The sequence below is a fragment of the Cebus imitator genome, unplaced genomic scaffold (genome assembly GCF_001604975.1).
Source record: "Cebus imitator isolate Cc_AM_T3 unplaced genomic scaffold, Cebus_imitator-1.0 Scaffold42, whole genome shotgun sequence".
Lineage (NCBI taxonomy): Eukaryota > Metazoa > Chordata > Mammalia > Primates > Cebidae > Cebus > Cebus imitator.
The window spans coordinates 3951288-3964595 of record NW_016107357.1 but is presented as its reverse complement, the minus strand read 5'-3'; positions in this window follow the sequence as shown (position 1 = coordinate 3964595).

Here is a 13308-nt window from a genome sequence, read left to right as displayed (position 1 = left end):
AATCCCAGCAACTCTAGAGGCTGTGGTGGGAGGATCCCTTGAGGCCAGGAGGTCTGAGCAGCATAGTGAGGCCCCATTTCTAAAAAAATTAAAATGCGGGGCAGGCGCAGAGGCTCATGCCTGTAATTCCAGCGCTTTGGTAGGCCGAGGCGCGCGGATCACGAGTTCAAGAGATTGAAGCCATCCTTTCACCATTCAACATGGTGAAACCCCGTCTCTACTAAAAAATAAAATAAAAATACAAAAATTAGCTGGGCGTGGTGGCATGTGCCTAAAGTCCCAGCTACTCCAGAGGCTGAGGCAGGAAAATCACTTGAACCCAGGAGGCAGAGGTTGCAGGAAGCCAAGATCATGCCACTGCACTCCAGCCTGGGCAACAAGAGCAAAACTCTGTCTCAAAAACAAACAAACAAACAAAAACAAATGTGTAAACAAGTAACTGATTTAGTCTTTTAACTGTTTAATGCAATAAGTAATGACTTATATTTAATATTATAAACATATAGTCTTTATATGTAAAATTGTGTATAAAATTCATATACAATTCAATTTCAGATGAAAGGGGTATGAAAATAAATTTAACTTACTATATTTATGAGACTTAGAGTTTTGTTATATAATTGAAGTACTTGAGAAGAAAGAAAAATATTAAATTTGTAAAAGTTGATTGAAATGTTTGGGGGAACTAAATTGTAAAGAGTAAAAGTAGCTCCTTACAGTAATTGTGAAATTTTATTGGGTTTGTAAGAAGTTTAAAACAGTATGTAATTTGAATTTAAAAGGTTAAGAGAAAGTAGATTTGTAACTTCCCTAAAGCAACTATTACTTTATATGCAAATGGAGACCCTCGTAGTCCCTTTTCTGTGTACAAAACTGACCAAAGACCTCTAGGCTGCTTATCAAATGGTGATATGGTTTGGTTCTACGTCTCCAGCAAATTTCATGTTGAATTGTAATTCCCAATGTTGGAGGCAGGGCCTGGTGGGAGGTGATTGGATCATAAGGGTGGTCCTTCATGAATGGCTTAGCACCATCCCCTGGGTGCTGTTCTCGTGATAGTGAGGGAGTGAGCTATGGTGAGATCTGGTTGTTTAAAAGTGTGTGGTGCACACCTCCCCCTTCTATCTCTCTCATTCCTGCTTTGGCCATGTTTGCCTGTTTCCCTTTCACTTTCTGCCATGATTGTAAGTTTTCTGAGGCCTCCCCAGAAGCAGAAGCCATCATGCTTCCTGCATAGCCAGCAAAACTGTGAGTCAATTAACGCTCTTTTCTTTATAAATTCCTCAGTCTCAGGTATTTCTTTATAGCAGTGCAAGAAAGAACTAATAAAAATAGAGACGAAGTTAGAACATCCATGGACCTAAAATACTTTTTTGTCAGAACAAAATGCTTTTCAAACATCACAACAACATTTAGTTTGCATTTAAAGGCAGAACACTAGAACAATGAAAAATGGATCTCCAGATTCAGTCTCTATAACCAGTGAACAAGCAGGATTTAAGGAGATGTAATCAGAAACTGTCTTTTTTTTTTTTTTTTTTTGAGACAGAGTTTAAGGAGATGTAATCAGAAACTTTTTTTTTTTTTTTTTTTTTTTTTTTTTTTTTTTAAATTTTTTTTTTTTTTTTTTTTTTTTTTTTTTTTTTTTTTGAGACAGAGTTTCGCTCTTGTTACCCAGGCTGGAGTGCAATGGCGTGATCTTGGCTCACCGCAACCTCTGCCTCCTGGGTTCAGGCAATTGTCCTGCCTCAGCCTCCTTAGTAGCTGGGATTACAGGCATGTGCCACCATGCCCAGCTAATTTTTTGTATTTTTTTAGTAGAGACGGGGTTTCACCATGTTGACCAGGATGGTCTCGATCTCTTGACCTCGTGATCCACCCACCTCGGCCTCCCAAAGTGCTGGGATTACAGGCTTGAGCCACCACGCCTGGCCAGAAACTGTCTTTATGTTGCATTCCTTTGGGTCTCTGCAAGTTATTCTGTGCAGGGACTGAGTCTCTTTCTCCTGGGTGAAAATTTAGGCAGTCCTATAGTTTTTCTGTTCACACAGAGGTAATAAGTCCAAAGTTGTAAATATAGTCTTAATCTATATAATCCTAAATCGTATGATGTTCAATTCCATGTAATACTCAGAACCTGGAACCTGGTTTAAGTAAATCTTCTCTCCTCCCTCAGGCAGCACCTGATGCGGGTGTGTACCTGTGTGCAGTGGTGATGAGGGAGTGAGGACTGGGGAGGAACAACAATTTCTCTTCAGTTTCCCCCGTCTAGTGTTTCTCAGTCTCCCAAGCTTGCAAAGTGATTTCTGACCCTTCTAGGACCAAAGAGTGAAGAAAGCATCTTCCATCACTAGTATTGCCCAAGGCGTTATCTCACCCACAAGGCCTAGCAGGTATTTGAAGCTGGTTTTCTATAGTTCTTTACAGGCCCTCACTGGAAACATTTCTACTGTACTGGTTATGACCCAGCAAATACCCTTGAACCCCTGATCACCTATGCCTTCCTCAATCTCCAGGGGTCCCGTGGTTCCAGGCCAATGCTATGGTCTGAATGTCTGTGTCCCACCCTCCCAAATTCATGTGTTAAATTTCTAACTCCAAGGTGATGGTATCAGGGGAAGGGAGGCCTCTGGGAGGTGATTAGGTCATGAAATGGAGCCCTCATGGGACTAATGCCCTTATAAAAAGAGTCCCCCGAGAGAAATCCCTCACCCCTTCTGCCACACGAGGACACAGCAAGAGATAGAATCTGCTGGCACCTTGATCTTGGACTTCTCAACCTCCAGAATGCTGAGAAATAAGTTTCTATTGTTTACAAGTTACCCAGTTTATGATTTTTTTTATAGCGGCCCAAATGGACTATGACAACTGGTTTTCCTATCCTGTGCCTTTAAGATGGTCATGTGGATACAGGATTTGATATATGGACTTCGGTGCTTCCACATTTGGTGAAGAGCTCGAATAGCAAGCTCTGGGCTGGGCCATCTCCAGTGTAACTCCTAGAATGACCACAGAGCTGTTACTTGTGCTGTAGTGAGGAAGCTGGGGCACCAGGAGGCTGCCACTGGAGCTGGTGGCTGTAAGAATATACCACTTCAGCTGCCACCTGGGAAGCCTCCAAATCCCCACAGTTAGCTATAGTCCAGCCCTGCCTGTGTCCCTGTCTGCTAGAGCTGCCATAACAAAATACTGCAGACTGGCGGATTAACCAAGAGAAATTAATTTTCCCACAGTTCTGGAGGCTGGAAGTCTGAGTTTAAGGTGTCAGCAGGTTTGGTTTCTCCTCAGGCCTCTCCCTTTGGCTTGCAGATGGCCACCTTCCTTCTGTCCTCACATCACCTTTGCTCTGCGCATGCATGTCCTCGCTCCTTCTTCCCCTTTTTAGGACACTGGTCCTATTGGATCAGAGCCCCATCCTAATGACCTCATTCAACCTGTCTTTCTTTCTTTTTGACAAGGTCTGGAGCGCAGTGGTATGATCTCAGCTCACTGCAGCCTTTGCCTCCTGGATTCAAGCCATCCTTCCACCTCAGCCTCCCAAGCAGCTGCAACTACAGGCGTAAGCCACCATGCCCAGCTATTTTTTGTAGTTTTTGTAGATACTGGGTTTCGCCATGTTGCCCAGGCTGGTCTTGAACCGGGCTCAAGCAATCCACTTTCCTCGGCCTCCCAAAGTGCTGGGATTACAAATGTGAGCCACCTGACCCAGCCTCAGTCAACCTTAATGACCTCTTCGAAGGCCCTATCTTCAAATACAATCATATCTAAGGTACTGGAGGTTCGTGTTTCAACCTATGAATTGGGAGGTATGGGGCACAATTCAGTCCATTACAGACTGCTGGTCTGCACTGGCAACACACAGGCACCCCTCCCCTTTCCTTTGATACCCATGAGACTGAGGAGCAGACACTGGCATTCTGGCACGAAAATCCCAACACCCGCAGGAGTGCGCTTGTCAGCAGAAGCAGCATAGAACAGCTGAAGCTTGGCTTCCACGTCCTCTGCCTTCCAAAGCTCGTGGGAGTGCACCTGATTAGCCTAAACTAACTTGCTCAATTTCCTCCAGTACCCTAGGGACACTAGAACGTGATTTCAGCTCCTAGACTGCACGCTGGAAGGAGGGTGAGAAGAATGCTGAGTGACAACCCACAACATTCACCTCTTGTAGGAATCTTTCTTTACTGATAAGAATTAGAAACTTGTTCTCCAAAGGAGCAAGGACATTGGAGAGCTAAGAGTCATGAAAACACATCATCCGTTACTGAGTTCAAAAATGTGTAGAGACCTCAGAAGCTTAAAAGTAATTGCTTATTTGGAATGACTTGCATAGAAACAGCTATACATATGTAATTGAAAACAAAGTTTCCATTTGTTCTTATGTTTTACTCTTCATTCTTTTGTTTTGTAATAAATGTCCTTATGTTTTACTCTTTTCCATTTTGTAATAAATGTGTGAATTTAGAGTGAGAGCGCGTGTATAGACCTGAGACCGTATGAATTAAAGTTGTTTAAAACAATTTACAAGACAGATATAGACTCAAGAAGAAATACATCTTTGGCTGATAAGAGGTGGTTACAAACTATGAACCAGACAAGAAAACATTTTTCATTTTGCAAAGATTGCAGCTTAAAAGGAAGGCGGGGGCAGAGGTGGTGGCAGCGGCAGCCTCCCATACCAGCTAAGCCTCAGTTTTTGGTGCAGTCTAAAAAAAAAAAATGGATGGTTAAAAAAAATTACCTTTTCTTAGGTTAAAAAATTTACTTTTTAAAGATTATTTTTAATTGGGGCCTTCCACATTAAATATCCTTTAGTTCAAATAATGATAAAAATAGGTGGCGTAGCAGAAAAAGAAACAACATTTTCACTTAAGTTTTCAGTATTTTCCTCAAATACATATCTGCGGTAATCATACAGGCCCCATAAAATGCACAATTAGAAATCTCAGGCACAGCACATTTTTATTTCACCCTAAGGGTTAGAATTCTACACAGAGATAAAGGGCAAAGACGTGACATAAATACAGTGTATCATGGAATTGCAGTTAAAGGGCATTGCAACTAGAATTTGCTACAATCATAAAACAAGGGTCTTCCATATATTTTTTTTCGTGTAGAATCTGAAGAATAATTCAAGAGCAACACTTTTCGTTGTTGGCGGCTGTCCTGAGGGACTGACCATTAAAACCCACCAAAAGGCCAGGTGCGGTGGCTCACACCTGGAATCCCAGCACTTTGGGAGGCCGAGGTGGGAGGATCACGAGGTCAGGAGATTGAGACCGTCCTGGCCAACATGGTGAAACCCCATCTCTACTAAAAATACAAAAATTAGGTAGGCGTCGTGACGCGTGCCTGTAATCCCAGCTACTCAGGAGGCTGAGGCAGGAGAATCGCTTGAACCCAGGAGGCGGAGGTTGCAGTGAGCCGAGATTGCGCCATTGCACTCCAGCCTGGGTAACAAGAGCAAAACTCTGTCTCAAAAACAAAACAAAAAAAGAAACCACCACCAAGAGTAAGCTCAGCTGGAGTGGGGGTGGGCCGGAGCGCTAATCAGAGTACATTCACATTCACCTCTGGCTAGCACAAGCATTGACCTTCTAGACCATCAGGATCCACGGCCCGAAGCCTTTGGTCTTGTGAGGCTTTGAGCTGGGAGGAGACTGGTCGCAGCGTGGGCATTTGGGTTCACCTTTGGCTTCATCTCCAGCAGAGCCCAGGCACCAACCGCTGTGCCGATGCGCGAGAAAGCACGTGAGCTCTGCTTTGCAGGGCTTCCTCCTGCGGCTTTTTCAGCATAACTGTGGGGGTGAGGGTGGCATCACAGGGCTGCGTGATTCGTTTATTTTCTTACTGGGGCTTTTCCAAATTCCAATCTGTCCTGCCAGCCCACACTGTAACTATTATAAAAGCATGGCTGACTTCTCCTCACTCCAAAGAGGCACTTGAGTGCCAGGCCCACTTTTTCAGAAAGGAGCCCACTTTCTGGAAAAGCCCACTTTCCGCCCCGTCCTACCCAGCCCAGCGACTTTCCCCTGTGTGGACACTGCTGTAGCTCGCTGCTCACCAAGGAAAGGCATGCCCGTCTCTAGAATCCCGTGCACCAAGGCTTTCTTGCATTCAGCACTCTTTGATAACACAGCAGAATGCAATATTTACCTGTGTGTGCACAGATTTACATCTGTGTTATCACCAAATTGGAAAGTCTTTTGAATCATTCTATATCAGAAGCAGAATCAGAAGTCTCCTGTGGATAAAGTTTTGAAGCATAATAAGTCATTGGAGGTGAAGTAGACAGTGAATAAACTTTTTACTGGTACTTTGAAAACTGAACTGTTAGTAGATTTCTGTTTGTCTTAGTAATAAAACTGACTTACCCTTTTGCCCATGGCCCTGTATAGACTCTAAGCAGAAAGTGAAAGCTAAAATCCTAAGAACTCAAACTGAAAATGAACTGAAACATTTGGGCAGACTTCTGCAACCCACGGAGTGAGGATTTATTTCAGAGTACTCTAGACCAGAGTAAGTGTACTCTGTATCTTATGACCTCTGTATCCTGCACTCTAAGGACAAAGGAAAGTTACATATAGACACTGGAATTTCACTTAGTGGCTTTATGGTTAGTACAGTATCACTATTTTGGACCTATTTGTTTTATTGGACCTATTTTGGATCTAAAATAAATAAATGATTGTTAGCTTTGTTATGAATCAAGAGCTTCAGAGTGGCCAATGTATGAGTCATCCATTAAAAAGAAAACAAAGCACGATTATAGTTTGAGTATAGGATCAAGAATGTAAGTATTATGGTTGTGAAGTAACATTGGGACTATCTTGAAACTAGCTGTGAACTTTTTAGACATGTATGTATACTTTTCCCACGGCTGTCCATTGAAATGGCCCATAAGTTATGTCATTTCAGCAGCATGAAGCCAGATAAGCACCTCGCAGTGCTCACAGTTGGGTCTCTAATATCAATTTTGCCTGAAAGAAATTGGGGCTTTGAAAATTGGTTGATTTCACATCTGGGACCAGATGTACAAAATGGGCCTGGGGCATCTTGTTGCCAAAAAGCAAAGTTACTTTAAATATTTTGCGTGTTTTTTGTAAAAAGGCTACACGGGCCAGTTAAAAGTTTCCTTTGGCTAAATTGTGGCATTTTGATCACTGAAAAAGAACTGATGACTACAAATAATTGAAACAAATTGTGTCAATGAAAAGCCATTGGTTCATCACAGCAATCTGAGAAAAAAGTATATTAAAAGAATATAGCTGTAAAAGATTATGTTATTTTTAGATGTTATTTTAATATCTCTAAGGCTTTGGCCCCATCAGAGTTACATAATACGAAAAGAACACAGAATTCCACCACGTTTTTATCAAAATTCATCAAAATTGTCATCAAAACTTTTACCAAAATTTATTGAGAGAGTTTTCATCAAAATGTATCAAATTTGATAAAAAATATATGAAAGCTTTTACTTGTGGATATGAGGGATCCAATGAAATGGAATTAAAATGCCTTTGTAGCCGGATGGAAAGGTGTTTAAATCACATGAGCAAATAAAAAAAGTGCAAACTCCAACTTAAGCAGGGAAGGATGTTGGCCTCAAATCCATGAGTAGGCAGAAGAAAAAAGACATGCTGTTAGTTAAGTTTACGGCATGTGGGACACAAAACCAAGTGCTTCTTGAAGGGGACGGCTTTGGGGTGTCTGTGATACAGACAGATCCAGAGGGTTCCGGCTGTTGCAGGTGGTGGTACAGAAACACTGTGTCTTGGGCAGGGGTTTTCCCTGACCTCTAGTGGTTCTCTCTGGTAATGACAGAAACTAACAATTTCAATGTGTCAAAACCTTTAAAAGAAATGGCATGACATTTCTGTCCTTTTGGCTGGGCTTATGTCCGTTCAATAGCGTAGCAGAGATTATCTGATACCAGAATATTTAATTGACAAATGGATTATTATTTAAATGCAGCTTGATGGAACAAACCTTTCAAAAGCTAGGTCCACTGGCCGGGCGCGGTGGCTCACGCCCGTAATTCCAGCACTTTGGGAGGCCAAGGTGGGTGGATCACGAGGTCAAGTGATCGAGACCATCCTGGCCAACATGGTGAAACCCGTCTCTACTGAAAATACAAAAATTAGCCGGGCGTTTGGCACGCGCCTGTAGTCCCAGCTACTCGGGAGGCTGAGGCGGAAGAATCGCTTGAACCCGGGAGGCGGAGGTTGCAGTGAGCTGAGACTGCGCCACTGCGCTCCAACCTGGGCAACAGAGCAAGACACCGTCTCAAAAAGAAAAAAAGTTAGGTCCACAAAGAGAAACGTGGGTATTGGTAGGTGGTTGTTGATGATGATGGTGGAAAGAAGCAGCAGTGCAGCAGGCTGGGATTCCAAAAGCCAGGGTGGAGACTTTGCTGGGAAAGACTTTGGATCAAATCACTTAAGACGTCTTTGAACCCAATTTCCTCAGGAGAGGAATGAAGGCATGACTAAAATAGTTTCTCAGGCTTCATCGTCCCTGATCTTCTGAGAACACTAAGTGTGGAAGCAAAATTGGAACCAGTTTTTCAGTCTAGAACCAGTTTTTCAGTCTGGATACATTTACTTCCATAGTTAAGTAAAATTCATTTAAGAGACCGGATTATACCTTCAAAAAGGAACAGATTAAAGAAAACATACTAACACTCAAGTTTAGATCCCACTTTGTACTCAACATTTGAAGTAAAACTACTTGGATTAATCCAACCTTTTCATCTCCTTTACAAATAGCTGAGAAAAACAAGTTATGTCAGCTGTGTGCCTATTTTGGGGTCATTTAATTTTCAAATAATAGCAACAATAAGTAGAATGCATTTTTATGAGTTAAAACATGAAATTTTAAAATTTTTACTTAATTATTATTTGATGAGGAGAAGGGCTACCAGAAAGTTGCAAGGGAAGTGGGAAAACAACTCTTTTCATAGGGAGAGAGCAGAGACCACACTGATGCTCATAAAACTGAGGTGTCACTGGGCACGGTGGCTCACACCTCTAATCCCAGCACTTTGGGAGACCAAGGCAGGTGGATCACTTGAGGTCAGGAGTTCGAGATCAGCCTGGTCAAGATGATGAAACCCCATTTCCACTAAAACTACAAAAATTAGCCAGGCAGGGTAGTGCATGCTTGTAGTCCCAGCTACTTGGGAGGCTGAGGCAGGAGAACCGCTTGAACCCAGAAGACGGAGGCTGCAGTGAGCTGAGATCACACCACTGTACTCCAGCTTGGGTAATATACTGAGAGTCCAAAAAAAAGTAAGAGAGCGAGAGAGGAAGAAAGAGAAAGAAAGAAGGAAAGAGAGTGAGAGAAAGAAAGAAAGAAAGAAAGAAAGAAAGAAAGAAAGAAAGAAAGAAAGAGAAAGAAAGAAAGAAAGGAGGGAGGGAGGGAGGAAGGGAAGGAAGGAAGGAAGGAAGGAAGGAAGGAAGGAAGGAAGGAAAGAAAGGAGAAAGAAAAACAGAAAGAGAAGGAAAGAAAGAAGAAAAGAAAGAGAGAGAGAGAGAAGGAAAGAAAGAAGAAAAGGAAAAAAAGAAACAGATGTCACAGGGAAGAGTCTCTGATGGCTGTCCTGTTTTGCAGTACTTGTCAGATATTCTTTACCCAAATCAGTCTGCTCTAAAGGAAGGGCAAAGGAGACATTAAGATGCAAAGTCACTCAAAAGTATACAAATTTGGAATTACTATCTTGAAAAGAGAATATTGGAAGAGTCCCACGAATGAAGCTGTAGGGACTGAATTATATCTGCTAAGTTTAGAAAAAAAGAAGAATAAATTATGTAAGAGAATATGTGTCTAACTAGCATTGAGGGGTTGGCTTCGATGAGCAGGGGTTGTGTCTGCCCTTTGTTCGTATCCTAATTCCTCTTTATCCCCTCTCCCTAGCCCCTGGCAACCACCGTTCTTTCTGTTTCTATGAAATTGACTACTCTAGGTACCTCATATAAGAAGAACCGTACTATATTTGTCCTTTTGTGACTGTTTATTTCACTTAGTATAATGTCCTCAATGCCCATCCATACTGTAGCATGTATTAGAATTTCATTCCCCTTTCAAATGAAATAATATTCCATTGTACATATACATCACATTATGTTTACCCATTCATTATCCATTCATCTGTCAATGAACACTGGGTTGCTTCCACCTTTTGGCTATTGTGGACAATACTATTATGAATATGGTTGTGCAAATACATTGAAGTCCCTGCTTTCAATTCTTTTGTGTATATACCCAGAAGTAGAATTGCTGGACCATATGGTAATTCTATTTTTAATTTTTCGAGGAATCACCGTACTGTTTTTCACAGGGGCTGCACATTACCTTCCCATCAGCAATTCACAAGAGTTCCAATTTCTCCACATACTTGCCAATACTTTTTGTTTTTGTTTTTTACAGTAGGCATCAAATTGGTGTCAGGTGTATCTCATTGTGGTTTTGATTTGCATTTCCCTAGGGATTAGTGATCTTGAACATTTTTTCGTGTGTTTATTGGCCATTTTTATATCTTCTTTGCAGAAATGTCTATCCAGTTCCTTTGCCCATTTTTAATCAGGTTATTTGTTACTGTCATCGTTGTTTCTTTTATTTATTTATTTATTTTGAGAAGGAGTCTCGCTCTGTTGCCCAGGCTGGAATGCAATGGCACAATCTTGGCTCACTGCAACCTCCACCCTCTGGGTTCAAATGATTCTCCTGCCTTAGCCTTCAGAGAAGCTGGGATTACAGGCACGCACAACCACGTCCAGCTAATTTTTGTGTTTTTAGTAGAGACGGGTTTTCACCATGTTAAGTTGGCAAGGCTGGTATTAGCACTCCTGACCTCAGGTGATCTGCCTGCCTCAGCCTCCCAAAGTGCTGGGATTACAGATGTGAGCCACCAGTGCCCAGCATGTCATTGCTATTTCTAAGCAACATGTCTTTTTTTTTTTTTTGATACAGAGTCTTACTCTGTCATGCAGGCTGGAGTATAGTGGTATGATCTCAGCTCACTGCAACCTCCACCTCGTAGGTTCAAGTGGTTCTCCTGCCTCAGTCTCCAGAGTAGTTGGGATTACAGGCATGCACCAACATCCCCAGCTAAGTTTTGTATTTTTAGTAGAGATGGGGTTTCACCATGTTGGCCAGGCTGGTTTTGAACCCCTGACTTCAGGTGATCCACCCGCCTCGTTCTCCCAAAGTGCTAGGAATGCAAGTGTCAGCCACCGTGCCCGGCCTAAGCAACATGTCTAATAACAGATTTGATTTTGGTAAGGACTGCTGAGAAAGTTCTTGGAGGGAACCATGCTAAGTAGAAAACACCACGAAGACCATCAAGTCTATGAAAAGTAGGTCCAATGCAGGACATGGGCAGGTTTTGGGCTGTTATCTTTCTGCACTGCTGTCTTTCATCTGGTTAATGATGACTCCTTGCCAGGTGTGGTGGCTCATGCCTGTAATTCCAGCACTTTGGGAGGCTGAGACAGGCAGATAACTTGATGTTGGGAGTTCAAGACCAGCCTGGCCGCATGGCAAATCCTCGTCTCTACTAAAAATACCATCAGTAGCTAGGCCTGGTGGCTTGTGCCTGTAGTCCCACCTACTTGGAAGGATGAGGTAAGAGACTCATTTGAACCCCAGGGCAGAGGTTGCAGTGAGCCGAGATCGTGCCACTGCACTCTAGCCTGGGCAACAGAGTTTGACTCTCTCAAAAAAAAGAAAACAAAGATGACTCCTGTACATTACTTCACACTTCCACAAAGCAGCAAGATGAGGTGGGGACACTCTTTTTATGGAAACACATGCGGCAGAGGAAATGAACAGCCTTTATTCAAAGAGGGTTGAGGGAAAATGCTGCCTCTCGGAAGAGGCAAGTTAACACTGGGAGGTGGAAGGAAAGTCCTGTGCAGAGATGAGGCGGTGCATCCTCCTTTGGACTAGGTTTCCAGAGAGCTTCAAATTATACTACAAGGCTACAGTAATCAAAACAGCATGGTATTGGTACCTAAATGGAGATATAGACCAATGGAGGCCTCAGAAGTAACACCACACATCTACAACAATCTGAACTTGAACAAATCTGACAAAAACGAGCAATGGGGAAAGGATTCCCTGTTTAATAAATGGTGTTGGGAAAACTGGCTAGCCATATGCAGAAAGCTGAAACTGGACCCTTTCCTTATACCTTATACAAAAATTAACTCCAGATGGATTAAAGATTTAAACATAAGACCTAACACCATAAAAACTCTAGAAGAAAACCTAGGCAATACCATTCAGGACATAGGCATAGGCAAAGGACTTCATGACTAAAACACCAAAAGCAATGGCAACAAAAGCCAAAATAGACAAATGGAATCTAGTTAAACTTAAGAGCTTCTGCACAGCAAAAGAAACAATCATTAGAGTGAACTGGCAACCAACAGAATGGGAAAAAATTTTTGCAAGCTACCCATCTGAATCTACAAAGAACTAAAACAAATGTACAAGACAAAAACAAAGAACCCCATCAAAAAGTGGGTGAAGGATATGAACAGACACTTTTCAAAAGAAGACATCTATAAGGCAAACAAGCATATGAAAAAATGCTCATCATCACTGGTCATTAGAGAAATGCAAATCAAAACCACATTGCGATACCATCTCACGCCGGTTAGAACAGCTACCATTAAAAAATCTGGAGACAACAGATGCTGGAGAGGATGTGGAGAAACAGGAAAACTTTTACACTGTTGGTGGGAGTGTAAATTAGTTCAACCATCGTGGAAGACAGTGTGGCGATTCCTCAAGGATCTAGAAATAGAAATGCCGTTTGACCCAGCAATCCCAGTACTGGGTATATACCCAAAGGAATATGAATCATTCTACTATAAAGATATGTGCACACATATGTTCGTTGTGGCACTGTTTACACTAGCAAAGATTTGGAACCAACCCAAATGCCCATCAATGATAGAGTAGATAAAGAAAATGTGGCACATATACATCATGGTTACAGTAAGCCGAGATCATGCCACTGCATTCCAGTCTGGCGATGGAGTGAGACTCCGTCTCAAAAAATAATAATAATAAATAATAAATAAACTACTATTGAATAAATGAGTTCAAGACGGCCTCTGTGTATCGACCTCCATGCTGTTTCCTTCTGTACCACAGCCCAAGACTGTTAACTCAAGACTGCCAGCACCAAATTCGAATTCTTTCACATCCAATTACTGTAAATATAGCTCAAATATTTTTTACCCTTTTAGAGCCCGCCTGTTTTGTATAACTTGTGAAACTGCATCCAATAACTTCACGCCA